Below are 17,677 nucleotides of genomic sequence, written 5' to 3' on the forward strand. Positions count from 1 at the left end.
CCTGACTCCTTCTCAGAAGCTCTCTTTCATCGGAGCTGTTCTGGACACAGTGCAGTATCGGGCTTATCCTCCCGATCAGTGGGTTCAGTATATTCAGGTTATGATTCTGATGTTTCGGCCTCTATCCTGGATCTCGGTGAGACAGACTCTGAGGCTGCTGGGACTCATGGCTTCCTGTATCCTGTTGGTCAAGCATGCCAGATGGCGCATGAGGGCTCTGCAGTGGGACCTGAAGTTCCAATGGGCACAGCATCAGGGAAATCTTACTGACGTAGTTCAGATCTCGGAGAGGACTGCGGAAGATCTGCAGTGGTGGCTAGTGAACTGCGAGTGGGTCAAGGGCAGACCCCTCTCCCTTCCCCAACCAGATCTAACGGTAGTGACAGATGCGTCACTTCTGGGATGGGGCGGCCATCTGGGGGAGGTGGAGATCAGAGGTCACTGGTCTCTGGCGGAATCCGGGCTCCACATCAACTTGTTAGAGTTTTGGGCGATCCGGCTAGCATTAAAAGCATTTCTTCCTGTTGTGAAAGGGAAGGTGGTGCAGGTGTTCATGGACAACACTACCGCAATGTGGTACTGCAACAAGCAGGGCGGTGTGGGGTCGTGGACCCTTTGTCAAGAGGCTTTACTCCTCTGGACATGGCTGGAACAGCAGGGCATGACCCTGGTGGTTCAACACCTGGCAGGTTCTCTGAATGCCAGAGCAGACGAACTCAGCCGAAAATGCTTAGAGGATCACGAATGGTGTCTCCATCCAGAGGTGGCGCAAGGACTCTTTCAGCAGTGGGGAGAGCCTTGGTTACATCTGTTCACCTCCGCAGAGAACGCGCAATGTCAGCAGTTTTGCGCATTGGAGTTTCCAAGGGGGCTATCGATAGGCGACGCTTTTCGTCGCGAGTGGAGTTCAGGCCTCCTGTACGCCTCTCCGCCTATACCACTTCTGTCCAGAGTTCTCAAGAACGACCGGGCCCAAGTAATCCTTGTGGCTCCGGATTGGGCACGGAGAGTTTGGTATCAAGAGCTTCTCAAAATGAGCATCGGTCCTCCAATCAGGCTGCCTCTTCGGGAGGATCTTCTGTCGCAGCAACAGGGGAAGGTTCTCCACCCGAACCTGTTAACTCTGTGCCTTCATGCGTGGAGATTGAGCGGCGACAGTTGATGGGTTATGACCTCCCTCCCGAGGTCTGTGATGTTATTCTGGCAGCCAGGCGTCCCTCTACTAAGTCGATCTACGCCGGCCGTTGGAAACGTTTTGTTTCTTATTGTTGAGAGAGGTCTATTGATCCTCTTTCTTCTTCTCTGTCTAACATCCTTTTGTTTATTTTGTCTCTCGCCCAGCAGGGTTCCTCCTTGGGGACTCTTAAGGGCTATCTTGTAGCCTTATCGGCTTTTCTTCAGTTGCCTGATCAACCATCTCTGTTTAAATCACCTATAGTACAGAGGTTTTTGAAAGGGCTTGTACATCTGTTCCCGCCTGTGCCTTTCGTTATGCCCCAGTGGGATCTTAATCTGGTTCTTACCTTCCTTATGTGTGCTCCTTTCGAGCCCTTGCATAACTGTCCTCTCCAGCTGCTCACTATTAAGAAAGCCTTTTTGGGGGCAATTACATCTGCCAGGAGAGTGAGTGAGCTGCAGGCTTTATCTTCTAAACCTCCTTATCTCATGATATATCCTGACAAGGTGGTGTTCAGAACGCGTGCCCCTTTCCTCCCCAAGGTGGTGACCCCTTTCTATCTGGGTCAAAATATCACCCTGCCCACCTTCTTTGCACCACCGCATCCCTCTAAGGAAGAGGAGCGTCTCCATCGACTGGACCCAAAAAGAGCATTATCGTTCTACCTTGACCGCACTAAAGAGTTCTGGGTGGACGACCAACTCTTTGTGGGGTACGCTGGTGCAAAGAAGGGTCGGACAGTACAGAAGCGATCCATTTCGTGCTGGGTCGTTCTCTGTATAAAAATATGCTACGCTTTGGCGAAGAAGCAGCCTCCTGAGGGCTTGAGAGATCATTCCACTAGGGGGAAAGCTGCTACCACTGCGTTGGCACGTGGCGTACCGGTGGTGGACATTTGTTAGGCCGCAACGTCGGTTTCTTTACACACGTTTGTGAAGCACTACTGCCTGGATAGCCAGGTGAGGAGAGAGGGGCATTTTGCCCGTTCTGTCTTGCAGGACTTCCTCATATAAAAAAAAAAAAATCTCCTTCAGACCCACCACCATGGGTTATAGCTTGGGTATCTATTCTAAGGTAAGGAAGCTGCAGCTAGAAGTCTCTATCAGTTGAACAAGTTACTTACCTTCGGTAATGAAGTATCTGGTAGAGACTCTATCTAGCTGCAGATTCCTTACACCCGCCCAAGCCTCCCCGCTCTGGGGAATTTTTTTCTCATGTACATATGTGTATATATATATATATATATATGTTTCATTTTGGCAACTTTTTGCCTTTCTTACAGGCATGATAGTGTTTTTCTCCAAACAGTCAAAGAGGTTAAAAGTGTATTGGTTGGTTCTTCCATGACTCTGTGCTTCTGGCGCGGGAAGTTGTGGAAAAGAACTGACGTACGCGTGCCGAGACGGCGTCTATATAGACAACCGTGACGTCATAGACGACTCCAACGACGCTGACGACGCACGCGGAGCTGGTCGACGCACGTGGATCCAAACGACGCAGTCCGACGGAGCGTGCGCATGGTACTGCTCACAAAAAACTCCGGATTCGAAGCTGACGCCAGGGAATTCTAAGGTAAGGAATCTGCAGGTAGATAGAGGGGGTCATTCTGACCTTGGCGGTCTTTTCGCAAGACCGCCGAGTTACCGCCGCGGTGAAGACCGCCGACCGCGGCGGTATGCCGCTGTGTGCATTCCGACCGCTGGGAGCGTTCCGCCGGAAAACCGCCAGCAGCCACACTGGCGGTCGGCGGGAAGGTGGAGACTGGTCAACCTCCACCGCCACGCCAGCAGAACACCGCCCACAGAATTACGACCCACATTTCTGTGTGGCGGTCTTCTGTTGGCGGTCTTCTGTTGGCGGTCACCTCCCCATGGCTCCTGTCGCCTCCCGGAGGACCAACGCACAAGATAAGTTGATCGTCCGTGAGGGGAGGGGGTGGGGGGGTGTTGTGTGATGTGTGCGTGCATGGGGGTGTGCGTGTGAGTGTGTAGAGGGGGTGTGTGAGTGCGTGCATGCGGGCGGGGAGTGCTGCTGTGCCTATGGGCAATGTGTGTAGTTCGGCGGGTGCGCATGTCGGCATGTATGTGTGCGGGTATGTGTCCCTGTTGTGTATGTGTGTGTGTAGGGGGTGTGTATATGTGCATGTTGGGGGTGTGTGCATGTCGGGGTGCGTGTATGTGCATGTCGGGGTGGGGGTGGGGAGGGGGTTCGTACCACCTCTGGGGGGTGGCAGGGGGGTGGAGGGTGTGGGGGGAGGACTCGGGGGGGCAGTGGGGGGTGGGGGAGACCCCTATCAGTGCCAGGGAAGGAATTCCCTGGCCCCGATAGTGCCTACCGCCATGGTTCGCATGGCGGTTCCCGACCGCCAGAAACCACGGCGGTAAGCAGGGTCATGATACCGTTGGCGGTCTTGGGTCGACCGCCGGACCGGAGTGCGCAGATTCCAGCCCGTCGGTCATGACCGCCGTGGCTGTCGGAGTGGGGAAGTGGCGGTCGATCGCGGCGGTGACCGCCGCGGTCAGAATGCCATTTTTTTGACCGCCGGTCTGTTCGCGGTCCGACCGCCGCCTCTCCGCCGACCGCCAAGGTCAGAATGAGGGCCAGAGTCTCTACCAGATACTTTGTTACCGAAGGTAAGTAACTTGTTCTACATGGCTTAGGAAGGGTAGCCTCCCCAAGCCACTGTTATGCCTTGAAGAGGACATTTGGTGCCCTCTGTGCATAAACTAGTGTAAGGAAATGCCTCCTTGGCATGGTTACCCCCTGACTTTTTGCCTTTGCTGATGCTATGTTTTGATTTGAAAGTGTGCTGAGGCCTGCTAACCAGGCCCCAGCACCAGTGTTCTTTCCCTAACCTGTACTATTGTTTACACAATTGGCACACCCTGACATCCAGGTAAGTCCCTTGTAACTGGTACCCCTGGTACCAAGTGCCCTGATGCCAGGGAAGGTCTCTAAGGGCTGCAGCATATCTTATGCTACCCTGGGGACCCCTCACTCAGCACAGACACACTGCTTGCCAGCTTGTGTGTGCTGGTGAGGACAAAACGAGTAAGTCGACATGGCACTCCCCTCAGGGTGCCATGCCAACCTCACACTGCCTATGCAGTATAGATAAGTCACCCCTCTAGCAGGCCTTACAGCCCTAAGGCAGGGTGCACTATACCATAGGTGAGGGCACCAGTGCATGAGCACTATGCCCCTATATTGTCTAAGCCAAACCTTAGACATTGTAAGTGCAGGGTAGCCATAAGAGTATACGGTCTGGGAGTCTGTCAAACACGAACTCCACAGCACCATAATGGCTACACTGAAAACTGGGAAGTTTGGTATCAAACTTCTCAGCACAATAAATGCACACTGATGCCAGTGTACATTTTATTGTAAAATACACCCCAGAGGGCACCTTAGAGGTGCCCCCTGAAACCTTAACCAACTACCCGTGTAGGCTGACTGGTTTTAGCAGCCTGCCACACTCGAGACATGTTGCTGGCCACATGGGGAGAGTGCCTTTGTCACTCTGTGGCTAGTAACAAAGCCTGCACTGGGTGGAGATGCTTATCACCTCCCCCTTGCAGGAGCTGTAACACCTGGCGGTGAGCCTCAAAGGCTCACCCCCTTTGTTACAGCACCACTGGGCATTCCAGCTAGTGGAGTTGCCCACCCCCTCCGGCCACGGCCCCACTTTTGGCAGCAAGGCCGGAGGAGATAATGAGAAAAACAAGGAGGAGTCACTGGCCAGTCAGGACAGCCCCTAAGGAAACCTGAGCTGAAGTGACTCTGACTTTTAGGAATCCTCCATCTTGCAGATGGAGGATGCCCCCAATAGGGATAGGAATGTGACCCCCTTCCCTTGGGAGGAGGCACAAAGAGGGTGTAGCCACCCCCAGGGCTAGTAGCCATTGGCTACTGCCCTCCCTGACCTAAACACACCCCTAAATTCTGTATTTAGGGGCTCCCCTGAACCTAGGAACTCAGATTCCTGCAACCTAAGAAGAAGAGGACTGCTGGGCTGAAAAACCCTGCAGAAAAGACGGAGACACCAACTGCTTTGGCCCCAGCTCTACCGGCCTGTCTCCCCACTTCTAAAAGACACTGCTCCAGCGACGCTTTCCCCAGGACCAGCGACCTCTGAATCCTCAGAGGACTGCCCTGCTCTAGAAGGACCAAGAAACTCCCGAGGACAGCGGCTCTGTTCATCCAAGACTGCAACTTTGTTTCCAAAGGAGCAACTTAAAGACAACTGCGTTTCCCGCCGGAAGCATGAGACTTGCAACTCTGCACCCGACGCCCCCGGCTCGACTTGTGGAGAAACAACACTTCAGGGAGGACTCCCCGGCGACTACAAGACTGTGAGTAGCCAGAGTTGCCCCCCCTGAGCCCCCACAGCGACGCCTGCAGAGGGAATCCCGAGGCTCCCCCTGACCGCAAGTGCCTGCTTCCCAGATCCCGACGCCTGGTAAAGACTCTGCACCCGCAGCCCCCAGGACCTGAAAGATCGGAACTCCAGTGCAGGAGTGACCCCCAGGAGGCCCTCTCCCTTGCCCAGGTGGTGGCTACCCCGAGGAGCTCCCCCCTTGCCTGCCTGCATCGCTGAAGAGACCCCTTGGTCTCCCATTGATTCCAATTGAAAACCCGACGTGTGTTTGCACACTGCACCCGGCCGCCCCCGTGCCGCTGAGGGTGTACTTTCTGTGCTAACTTGTGTCCCCCCCGGTGCCCTACAAAACCCCCCTGGTCTGCCCTCCGAAGACGCGGGAACTTACCTGCTGGCAGACTGGAACCGGGGCACCCCCTTCTCCATTGAAGCCTATGTGTTGTGGGCACCACTTTGAACTCTGCACCTGACCGGCCCTGAGCTGCTGGTGTGGTAACTTTGGGGTTGCTCTGAACCCCCAACGGTGGGCTACCTTGGACCCAAACTTGAACCCCGTAGGTGGTTTACTTACCTGCAAGAACTAACAATTACTTACCTCCCCTAGGAACTGTGAAAATTGCAGTGTGTCTAGTTTTAAAATAGCTATATGTGTTTTATTTGAAAAGTATATATGCTATTGTGATTATTCAAAGTTCCTAAAGTACTTACCTGCAATACCTTTCATTCAAAGTATTACATGTAAAATTTGAACCTGTGGTTCTTAAAATAAACTAAGAAAAGATATTTTTCTATACAAAAACCTATTGGCCTGGAATTGTCTTGAGTGTGTGTTCCTCATTTATTGCCTGTGTGTATGTACAACAAATGCTTAACACAACTCCTTTGATAAGCCTACTGCTCGACCACACTACCACAAAATAGAGCATTAGTATTATCTCTTTTTTCTACTATCTTACCTCTAAGGGGAACCCTTGGACTCTGTGCATACTATTCCTTACTTTGAAATAGTGCATATAGAGCCAACATCCTACATTGGGGGATCAGCGGTGGGGTACAAGACTTTGCATTTTCTGGACTACTCAGCCAATACCTGATCACACGACAAATTCCAAAAAATTTCATTAGAAATTGATTTTTGCAATTTGAACTATTTTTCTAAATTTTTAAAAGTCCTGCTAGGGCCTTGTGTTAGTCCCTGTTAGCATTTCTTTTAGAGTTTAAAAGTTTTGTGAAAGTTTGAATTAGATTCTAGAACTAGTTTTAGATTCTTAAAAAGTATTCCAACTTTTAGAAACATAAGGTCTAGTGCAGATGTGAATTTGGAGGAACTCGACCTCACACCTTACCTCCATCTTAAGATGAGGGAGCTAAGGTCACTCTGCAAAATAAAGAAAATCACAATTGGCTCAACACCCTCCAAACAACATCTCCAGGAGCTTTTGGCAGAGTTTGAAAAAGCCAACCCCTCTGAGGATGACAACCCAGAGGAGGATGTTAGTGACATGGAGGAGAATTCCCCCCTTCCAGTCCTAACTAGGGAACCCAGGGACCCTCAATCCCTGATTCCAACTGTGATAGTCAGAGATGCTGCTTCCCTCACAGGAGGGACCAGCACCTCTGAAATCACTGAGGATAGCCTCAGTAAAGAGGACCTCCTGCTAGCCAGGATGGCCAAAAGATTGGCTTTGGAAAGACAGATCCTAGCCATAGAAAGGGAAAGACAAGAGATGGGCCTAGGTCCCATCAATGGTGGCAGCAACATAAATAGGGTCAGAGATTCTCCTGACATGTTGAAAATCCCTAAAGGGATTGTAACTAAATATGAAGATGGTGATGACATCACCAAATGGTTCACAGCTTTTGAGAGGGCTTGTGTAACCAGAAAAGTAAGCAGATCTCACTGGGGTGCTCTCCTTTGGGAAATGTTCACTGGAAAGTGTAGGGATAGACTCCTCACACTCTCTGGAATAGATGCAGAATCTTATGACCTCATGAAGGGAACCCTGATTGAGGGCTTTGGATTCTCCACTGAGGAGTATAGAATTAGATTCAGGGGGGCTCAAAAAACCTCGAGACAGACCTGGGTTGATTTTGTGGACTACTCAGTGAAAACACTGGATGGTTGGATTTAAGGCAGTGGTGTTAATGATTATGATGGGCTGTACAATTTATTTGTGAAAGAACACCTGTTAAGTAATTGTTCAAATGATAAACTGCATCAGCATCTGGTAGACCTAGGACCAATTTCTCCTCAAGAATTGGGAAAGAAGGCGGACCATTGGGTCAAGACTAGGGTGACCAAGACTTCCACAGGGGGTGACCAAAAGAAAGGGGTCACAAAGCCTCCCCAGGGGAAGAGTGTGGAGACATCCCAAAACAAAAATAGTAAAGAGTCTTCTTCAGGCCCCAAAAAACCTGCACAGGAGGGTGGGCCCAGAGCCTCTTCACAAAACAATTTTGGGTACAAGGGTAAAAACATTGATCCCAAAAAGGCCTGGTGTCTTAGCTGTAATCAGCCTGGACACCAAACTGGAGACAAGGCCTGTCCCAAGAAAAGTACCACTTCCAACTCCACTCCAGCTAACACTGGAATGGCTAGTCTCCAAGTGGGATCAACAGTGTGCCCAGAGCAAATCAGGTGTCACACTGAAGCTACATTAGTCTCTGAGGGTGGGGTGGATTTAGACACACTGGCTGTCTGGCCTCCTAACATGCAAAAATACAGGCAGCAGCTCTTAATTAATGGGACAAGTGTAGAAGGCCTGAGGGATACAGGTGCCAGTGTCACCATGGTGACAGAGAAACTGGTTTCCCCTGGTCAATACCTGGCTGGACAAACTTATCCAGTCACCAATGCTGACAATCAAACTAAAGTACATCCCATGGCTATGGTAACTTTAGAGTGGGGAGGAGTCAATGGCCTGAAACAGGTGGTTGTCTCCCCAAATATCCCAGTAGACTGTTTGCTTGGAAATGACCTGGAGTCCTCAGCATGGGCTGAGATAGAACTGAAAACCCATGCAGCCATGCTGGGTATCCCTGGAATGGTGTGTGTCAAGACAAGGGCACAGTGCAAGGCTCAGGGTGAAAAAGTAGAGCTGGAGTCTGGAAAAAGGGCCCAGCCTACCAAGAGAAAAGGTAAGACAACTGGGAAACCAGCTGCAACACAACAACAAAAAGAGAACCTCTCTTCTCAGGAAGAAGTTCTGCCCTCTGAGGGAACTGAGCCTATGGAGTTAGAACCTTATCAGGTTGAGCTCTTAGGCCCAGGGGGACCCTCAAGGGAGCAGTTGTGTAAGGGGCAAGAAACCTGTCCCTCTCTTGAAGGCCTTAGGCAGCAAGCTGCTGAAGAGTCCAATGGCAAGAAAACAGGAACACATAGGGTCTATTGGGAAGATGGACTCCTGTACACTGAAGCAAGAGATCCCAAACCTGGTGCCACTAGGAGAGTGGTTGTGCCTCAGGAGTTCAGAGAGTTCAGTCTGACCTTAGCCCATGATAGTCCTCTTGCTGGGCATTTGGGACAAACCAAGACGTGGGAGAGACTAGCCAACCACTTCTACTGGCCCAACATGTCCCAGAAAGTCAAGGAGTTTTGTGTCTCCTGTACCACCTGTCAAGCCAGTGGTAAGACAGGTGGACACCCAAAGGCCCCCCTCATTCCACTTCCAGTGGTGGGGGTCCCCTTGGAAAGAGTGGGTATGGACATAGTGGGTCCACTTGAACCTCCCACAGCCTCAGGGAATATGTACATACTAGTAGTAGAGGATCATGCTACTAGATACCCTGAAGCTATTCCCCTTAGGTCGACTACTGCCCCTGCAGTAGCCAAGGCCCTCATTGGTATCTTTACCAGAGTGGGTTTCCCTAAGGAGGTGGTGTCTGACAGAGGTACCAATTTCATGTCAGCATACCTGAAACACATGTGGAATGCGTGTGGAGTGACTTATAAATTCACTACACCCTATCATCCACAAACTAATGGCCTTGTTGAGAGATTCAACAAGACATTAAAAGGCATGATCATGGGGCTCCCTGGAAAACTCAAAAGGAGATGGGATGTCCTCTTGCCATGTCTGCTTTTCGCTTACAGAGAGGTACCTCAGAAGGGAGTAGGGTTCTCACCCTTTGAAATTCTGTTTGGCCACCCTGTAAGGGGACCACTAGCTCTTGTGAAAGAAGGCTGGGAGAGACCTCTTCATGAGCCTAAACAAGACATAGTGGACTATGTACTTGGCCTACGTTCAAGGATGGCAGAGTACATGGAAAAGGCAAGTAAAAACCTTGAGGCCAGCCAACAGCTCCAGAAGGTTTGGTATGACCAAAAGGCTGCAATGGTTGAATTTCAACCAGGGCAGAAAGTCTGGGTTTTGGAGCCTGTGGCTCCCAGGGCACTCCAGGACAAATGGAGTGGCCTTTACCCAGTGCTAGAGAAGAAGAGTCAGGTCACCTACCTGGTGGACCTAGGCACTAGCAGGAGCCCCAAGAGGGTGATCCATGTGAACCGCCTAAAGCTCTTCCATGATAGGGCTGATGTGAATCTGTTGATGGTAACAGATGAGGACCAGGAAGCTGAGAGTGAACCTCTCCCTGATCTCCTCTCATCAAACCCTAAAGATGGCTCAGTTGATGGAGTGATCTATTCAGACACCCTCTCTAGCCAACAGCAATCTGACTGTAGGAAGGTCCTGCAGCAGTTTGCTGAGCTCTTTTCCCTAACCCCTGGTCAGACACACCTGTGTACCCATGGTGTGGTGTGTTGCTATACTCTTCAGAATATCAGAACAATGCACTTCAGGATAGTTTAAGGCACAATGTAAAGCAATCACTCTCAGACACCTTAGTGAGTAGAATAATCAAGTTTATTTAAGGGGCAAGTTCTCATATGGCAAAACTAACCACACTAATATATATATATCAAGAGAATAACATGAGAGTAATGGTGAGAATATAAGCACTCTGTGATATCATGAAGAATAGCATGAAAATAACTGCAAGAATAAGTGCCTATAACACACGCACACACAATATACTTCATTGCTTATAAATTGAAAGGCTTCACCGAAAAGAGATTCTGCATCCCTCCGCTGCACACCAAGCCGGGGAACCCAAATCGACTGGCACAGGGAGTCTCCTTCGGGACAATCAGTCCACCTGGCGTTGCGTCCAACCCAGAAGAGAGTTCCTCAACCAGTCCATCCAGGCTCCTGACCTTTATAGTATTTACTAACGCCCAGGAGTCTTTTCTAGAAAAAGACCCCCCCCTTTACAAATTGTGCAATCGGCGGTACCTTGTTCACCCTTCGAGACATCTCCTCAGAACGGGCCAGGTTCCCAGGAGAGGGCTCCAAGGTGAAGTTTGCATTCCTCCTTGAGTACAGGCGCATCCCCCTGTTGTCCTAACTGATAGCTCGTGGAATGTAAATAGCGCCCTTCGTATCAGGCAGATGGAGCGAAGTTGAGCAGAAAAACACCCCACCCTGCAGCTTGCCGAAGCTTGTGGAAAAACACAGAACAGTGCCTTACGCACAGAACCAGACTCGACAAAATGGAGTCGTGAACCAAAATGGAAGCGAAGGCCAATGGAAGCAGAGGCCAATGGTCCACACCCTGCACCACTGTTTACTTTGCACGTAGGGCATGTAGGAATACATTCCACCCTTGGACCATTTGGCCACCTTACAACTAAGTATATCCTATAAGCTGAAATGGCAATGCTCTTGGGCGACACTGAGATAGAAGGTTAGGCACACACTGAATACAACGAAATTAAAATAACTGTTACGATAATGATTACACCAAGGATATAACGCAGTTGGCCTAAATTAGGCAGCCATCCAAAAGCCCAATCCCACCACCCCTTGTCAACATCCTGCTGCACCCCCTTCACTAACTTATGCAGGGCCTCTATATGGGAGTTGATTGATATGGAGTGGTCGGATAAATTGAAGCAACACAACCCTTCAAAATCACTGCAGGCATGGTTGTGTTTAAGCAGTAAATAATCAATAGCAGCGCGATTCTGCAAAGCAGCTTTCCTAATTCCCTGTACATCTAATAACAGCTCAGCTAAGGCAGCTGATGTATAGTTAATATTCTTGACTACTAAACATACAAGTTTATTAATAACTCTGGTATTATAAACCTGCAAGTCCTGGCACCCCTACGATAGAACCAGCCAAACTGACATATTTTGTTTTGGAAAGCAATGAAATTTCAGAATCACAGTCCGTAGGTAACTGAATAGTGTCTCTGGTATAGCGAGGGTGTAGAGCAGTATCCATAAGAAACATGAGAAAGCCTAAGCGTGACCAGGCACAAGGCCCTCCGGTTAGATTGGCTGGAATATAAGTAAAAGAAAGGTTACCACAAGAAAAGAGCCAACCTTTAGGCAACTTAACATTTTGAATGTGGCTGGCAGCAGGCACCACATTCTGGCAGAACATTGAATTATTTACATTCAAACAGGTCAGGTCATTCCGTGAGTGGCACAATGTCCGTTGTGCAGCAGTTAAGTTTTCGTCTTTTTTCCCCAATTTGAGCTGAGTACATTTACCTATCTTCATAGGATCACAGGTCAATGAATAGCACACATCCCCATTTGAGATGTTAAACGTGTGTATAGATGTCATGTTCCTCCACAACCGCCTGCCCACCTCCGGGCAATGACGGCAGTACTCATAGAGTGACAGATGGGAGCGAACGTCACTCACATCCACCATTTCATCCTGGTTTGTATTGTTAAAGATGTGCAATAATATAGCAGCAGGAGTGGGCACTGCCACTAGACAAGTGGTAATCAGATCTTGAACGCTTTGCATGTTACTCATACAGAAGTGAGATATATTCAGCACTTCCTGCGCTAGATGAATCCAAACATTGTTCGGTTGATGCAGTAGCGTCGGCATCTGCGGCTGACGGCTGAATTTTTGGGCTATGAGCCCCTCCCGCTCCCCGGTGGAGTCTCCCGAACGGGCTCCATACACCACACTCATGGCACAGGCACTCCACAGGATGATCTGAAAAGAACAAAGGACAAAACACGTATTATCATTCTCGCAAATAGCATTTGTCAGCGGGAACATGTTCCCATTTGTCTTGACCAGGTCGCATAACTACCAGGACATTGTCTGGTCCAGTGGCGATGACATCAGCGGGTTGAGGAGGGTTATTTGGGGATTCAATCCACACTTTGGCCCCTGGGTTCTTATCAGTAGATCCGAACCCTCCTTTGCCTCTTACAGTGAGAAGAGCTGGGGTGCTCCCCTTCTTAACAACACCTCCATAGACCAGCATGATGACAATTTGGGCAACGCGATCACCAGGTTGCACCACTAGGTCTGCGTCACCACTGTTCAAGAGAATGACTTTTAACTCGCCTTGGTAGTCTGCATCTATCACGCCTCCTAAAACTTGGATGCCTCTCAGGGCAAGCCCAGATCGAGGGGCGATCAGACCGTAATGCTCAGGGGGAATCTGAATTCCCACCCCAGTTTCAATCAGAGTGATGTCTCTAGGCTTCAATCGATGCATGTGTAAAGCATGCAAGTCAAGTCCTGCAGATTCTGGTGTAGCTCGATATGGGGCCAAAGCTCCTGGAGCTGTTTCCCAATACACAATGGTATTGCTCGCTGTAAACGGATTAATCTGTAAAGCAGGCGTGAGCATTCTCATGAGAGGTGTCTCGCATTTGTAAGGGGTCGGTTGTTCAAAATTTGCAAAGCATCGTACAAATTATCCCTCCACCCCTTCAGTGTCCCATCAGACAGTTTACGCAATTGTTCTTTCAACAACCCATTCATTCTCTCAATCAGTCCCGCTGCTTGTGGGTAGTAAGGTATGTGAAAAATCCACTCAATATTGTGTTGTGCACAATAGTCCTGCACTAGTCTGCCCTTGAAGTGGCTAGCGTTATCACTTTGAATCTGGAGTGGCACCCCATAGTACAGAATCAACAGATCTATTGTTTTCAAGGTGCTCTGCTGGGTTGCACGCTTGCAGGGAAAGGCTATGAGATAACCAGAGTAAGTGTCTACCACTGTGCAGGCATACTGACACCCTCTGCTCACTGGCATTGGTCCAATGTAATCAATCTGCCATATCTGTCCTGGCAATTTACCTCTGCCTAGCTGGCCTCTCACCACCTGTGGGACCGGTCTGTGCTGTGGATGCTGACAAATGGGACATTCAATGATTGCTGTTTTAATCAAATCTAGGGGAAGATGCATCCCTCTAATCTCTGCCCACCTGTGAGTAGCCTTTTCTCCAAGATGTCCGCATTTCTGGTGTGCCCATTTAGCCATTCCCACCAAATCAGAATTCTGCGCCTCCACTTCAGCCTCTTGAATCTTGGCTCGATCGTCTGCAAGACAATTGAACCATCGGTCTAATGAATCAGTTGGACAGTGAGCGTCCACATGATAGACAGTCACGGTGCTTTGAGGGAACATTTCCCAGATCTCCTGCCATAACTCCTTCCCCCATACCTCTTTGTTATGGATTTTGTACTGATGTGCATGCCACGTGGGAAGCCAAGTAGCTAACCCATTGGCGGTAGACCAGGAATCTGTATAAATGTGACATTTTCCGGGTAGCTCTTGCTTTAAAGCCTGATACACGGCATAAAGCTCTGCAAACTGGCTACTTCTTCCCTGTCCTGTAGTTGTCAAAAGCTTCTTTGTAACAGGATTATAGGACACTGCCTTCCAGTGTCTTTTCGCTCCAACATATTTTGCTGAGCCATCTGTGAACCACACATGTTTTTTGTCATCTGCAGACAAGTCTGCGAACGGCTGGCCCCACCCTACTGGGGATTCACACACTGAAGGTACATCGTGCAACATTTCGGAATTCTCCACTGGAGCCTGCGCTACCTGCTCATGCAAAACGGCTGTTCCTTTTGGACCCGCTCGTGCTCTGTCCTGGACATACCATTTCCACTTTATAATGCTGGCTTCCTGTGCATGTCCAATTCTATGAGTCTTAGGGGAACTCATCACCCACTGCATGATGGGAATTTCAGGCCTTAAAATCACATTGAGTCCCAGTGTAATTTGCTCAGTATCAACCAGGGCCCAATAGCAGGCCAGCAGCTGCTTCTCAAAGGGATTATATCACTCTCTTGCCTCGGGTAACTTCTTTGTCCAAAATCCCAGGGGCACCCTCTTTCTTCCTTGTTTTTGCCACAAACTCCAATTAGCATGCTGCCCCTGGACTGTCACATTCAACTCGATGTCTCCCTCCCGAATCGGCCACAAATCCAAAGCATGCTGAATGGCGTCTTTCGCCAATTCAAACGCGCGCTGCTCCTGCTCTCCCCATTCAAATGCATTCTTCTTTCGTGTAACTTTGTACAATGGGGCCAATATCTGAGACAAATGGGGTATATGCTGTCTCCAATACCCAAATAGTCCAATAAAACTCTGGGCTTCCTTCCGATTTCGCGGCACTGCAAATTCCTTAATCTTTTGTTTCACTTTTGGCAACACTTCTCTGTGTCCCTGATTCCACTGAATGCCCAAAAATGTCACGCTCTGAGACGGTCCCTGCACTTTCTCGGGGTTAATCTCCCACCCTTTATTCTGCAAATGTTCCACCACCCTGTCTAGCTGAATCTGCACCTGTTCTTGTGTCTCTCCCTGCATCATCACGTCATCTATATAGTGGGAAGTTTGCACTCCGGGAACCACTGGTACTTCATCCAAATGCTCTGCCACCAGCCGGTGACAGATAGTGGGGCTGTGTAAATACCCCATGGGCAATCTACAGAAGGTGTACTGGTGCCCCGCCCACTGGAATGCCAGCTGAGGCTGGCTCTCAGTAGCTATTGGTATCGTAAAGAACGCATTGGCAATGTCAATGGTGGCATACCAAGTCCCACTGTGTTTCTGTATGTTCTCAATCAAGGTAATGGTGTCTGGGACCGCTGCAGTCAGAGGAGGTGTATATTTATTCAATTGGCAATAATCAATGCAAATCCTCCAACTGTTATCACTTTTACGAACAGGCCAGAGGGCATTATTCCACGCAGTGGTGATGGGAATTATTACCCTGGCCTCCAGTAAGTCATGTATAGTCTGGCTAATCTCTTCATGTCCTCCCGGTATTCTGTACTGTTTCATTTGAATCACCTTAGTGGCTTGGGGAAGTGTTACTGGAGGAATCTTCAACAGCCCCACCCTTGCGGCGGCTATTGATACAAATCTTTTGGAACCAAATTGATAACATCCATCTTCCAAATGTAGGGTCATCCCTTTCAAAATTTCAATCCCAATAATGTACTCGGGAATGGGCACAATCAAGACAGTGTATTCTCTCTTTGGAAGTGCCCCTATTTTCATGGGAACCACTATCTGCACTGCCGGGGTTTCTTTTCCGCCCAATCCCGTAATGGTGAAGTACTGTCCCCTGAATTTTCTTGGGTTTCCATGAATCAAAGAGGCCTCCGCTCCGGTGTCAACAAGGGCACGAACTTTTTGAACATTTCCACGTTTCCAATAAATTTCTACTTTGACATGAGGTCTATTATCTTTGTGAGCCCATCCCTGCACTGGAGTTTGACCTGTTTCCTAATCTATTTTCACTCTGCGCACATCAGAGTCTGCCCAAGTCAGATCTGGATACAGTTTGCGGTAATTCCCAGGGAACTACTCCTCCCTGTCTCTGCTTCGCAACCTCTCTGAGCTTACCAGCTCCCTCTCCCACTCTCTTCCTCGAGTTTTCTCAGAACCTGTCAGTTCCCGGTCTCTCTCCCTGCTCCGGGTTCCCTCTGAGCTTCGGTGTTCTTGCTCCCAATCTCCATCATCTGGGGATCTCTCTCTACTGTGGGGCTCTCTCTTTCTCTCTCTCTTTTCACCCTCACGCTCCTCCCATCCTGCCTTTCTCTGGTTCACCACCTTGTTATCCTTCTTGTTCGCTTTCCTGCTCCCCTCCTTTTTATCCAAACCGCGTTTGCGGTACATCTCCCACATGTCCTTGGTGGTTATCTCATCAATGTCATCCCTGGCCACCCCATCTTTCAGCAAGGCTAGAAACATATCCCGCCTTGACACCCTGTTGTTATCAGTACGATTCTCAGACCGTGAATTCCTCTCTGGCTTTGTCCACTCCCCTAAATCACTTAACTCACGCACCGCTTCTACCACCTGAGACAATGGGTTACCAGTCTGATTGATTAACAAAGTCATGATGACATGCTTATATGCAGGAGGAGCGGCCCTAATCAACCGGTTTCGCACAGACACATTTAAAATTCCATTCATCAAATTATGAGCATTACCCATAAAGATAGCTGTTTTCATCCCTTCTTCCTTCAATCTCTGTACTGCATCTCTCAAAGTATACCAAGGTTTATCGTTAGGCGGCCAGTCTGACTCTGTCGGATACTTCTGAGCACACCCTTGCGCTGCTAACTCCAACAAATTGGTCATGGGACCATTCTCTGGATAAGTTCTAAACTAATTTTGGATAACCGGGTCTGTACTTAACATACAAAGCCTCGGGGCGTCGCAGTGATCCAATTGGACCCCCTTTCCCCCCATATCATGCACTCGCACCATCCACGTAAGCTATGTTTCCCCAGACCTCTGTCAAAATCTGTCTATCACATCACTTAGTTCTTGCTGTATATAATCCTCCAGGGCATCCAGCATCACCCCTCCAGGGTTAGCTGGGCTATGCTGTAACTTTCGTCAATATATGGGCTGCGCACGGACAACATTCCTGCGCTCTGTCTTTTCCTGACTAACATCTTGACAGTTATCACCCTCTGACTCATCTGAAAAATCAGACGTATCCCAGATGTTTCCATCCCAAAATTCAGGGTCAAAGGCTAATCCTGCCTGAGAGATAGCTAAATGTACCTTCTTTTTATTAACTTTCCTTCTTCGTTTCTTGTGTTTATATTGAGCGACGCTAACAGCCGTTCTCTCTGCAACCAGCTGGTACATTTCAAGCTTATCACTTAACAATTTATTTTGACAAGCTAACATGGTAGAGGAATTTCGGGCTTCTACTAACTCCTTCTCCAGCTGCTCGTGGTCTTTTTGTAACTGTAAACATTTTTCATACAACTTTCGGTACGCAGAAAGCAAGATCCAGCCTCGCCTCCCCAACGTACAAAT

Source organism: Pleurodeles waltl, chromosome 10 (assembly GCF_031143425.1).
Source record: "Pleurodeles waltl isolate 20211129_DDA chromosome 10, aPleWal1.hap1.20221129, whole genome shotgun sequence".
Classification (NCBI taxonomy): Eukaryota; Metazoa; Chordata; class Amphibia; order Caudata; family Salamandridae; genus Pleurodeles; species Pleurodeles waltl.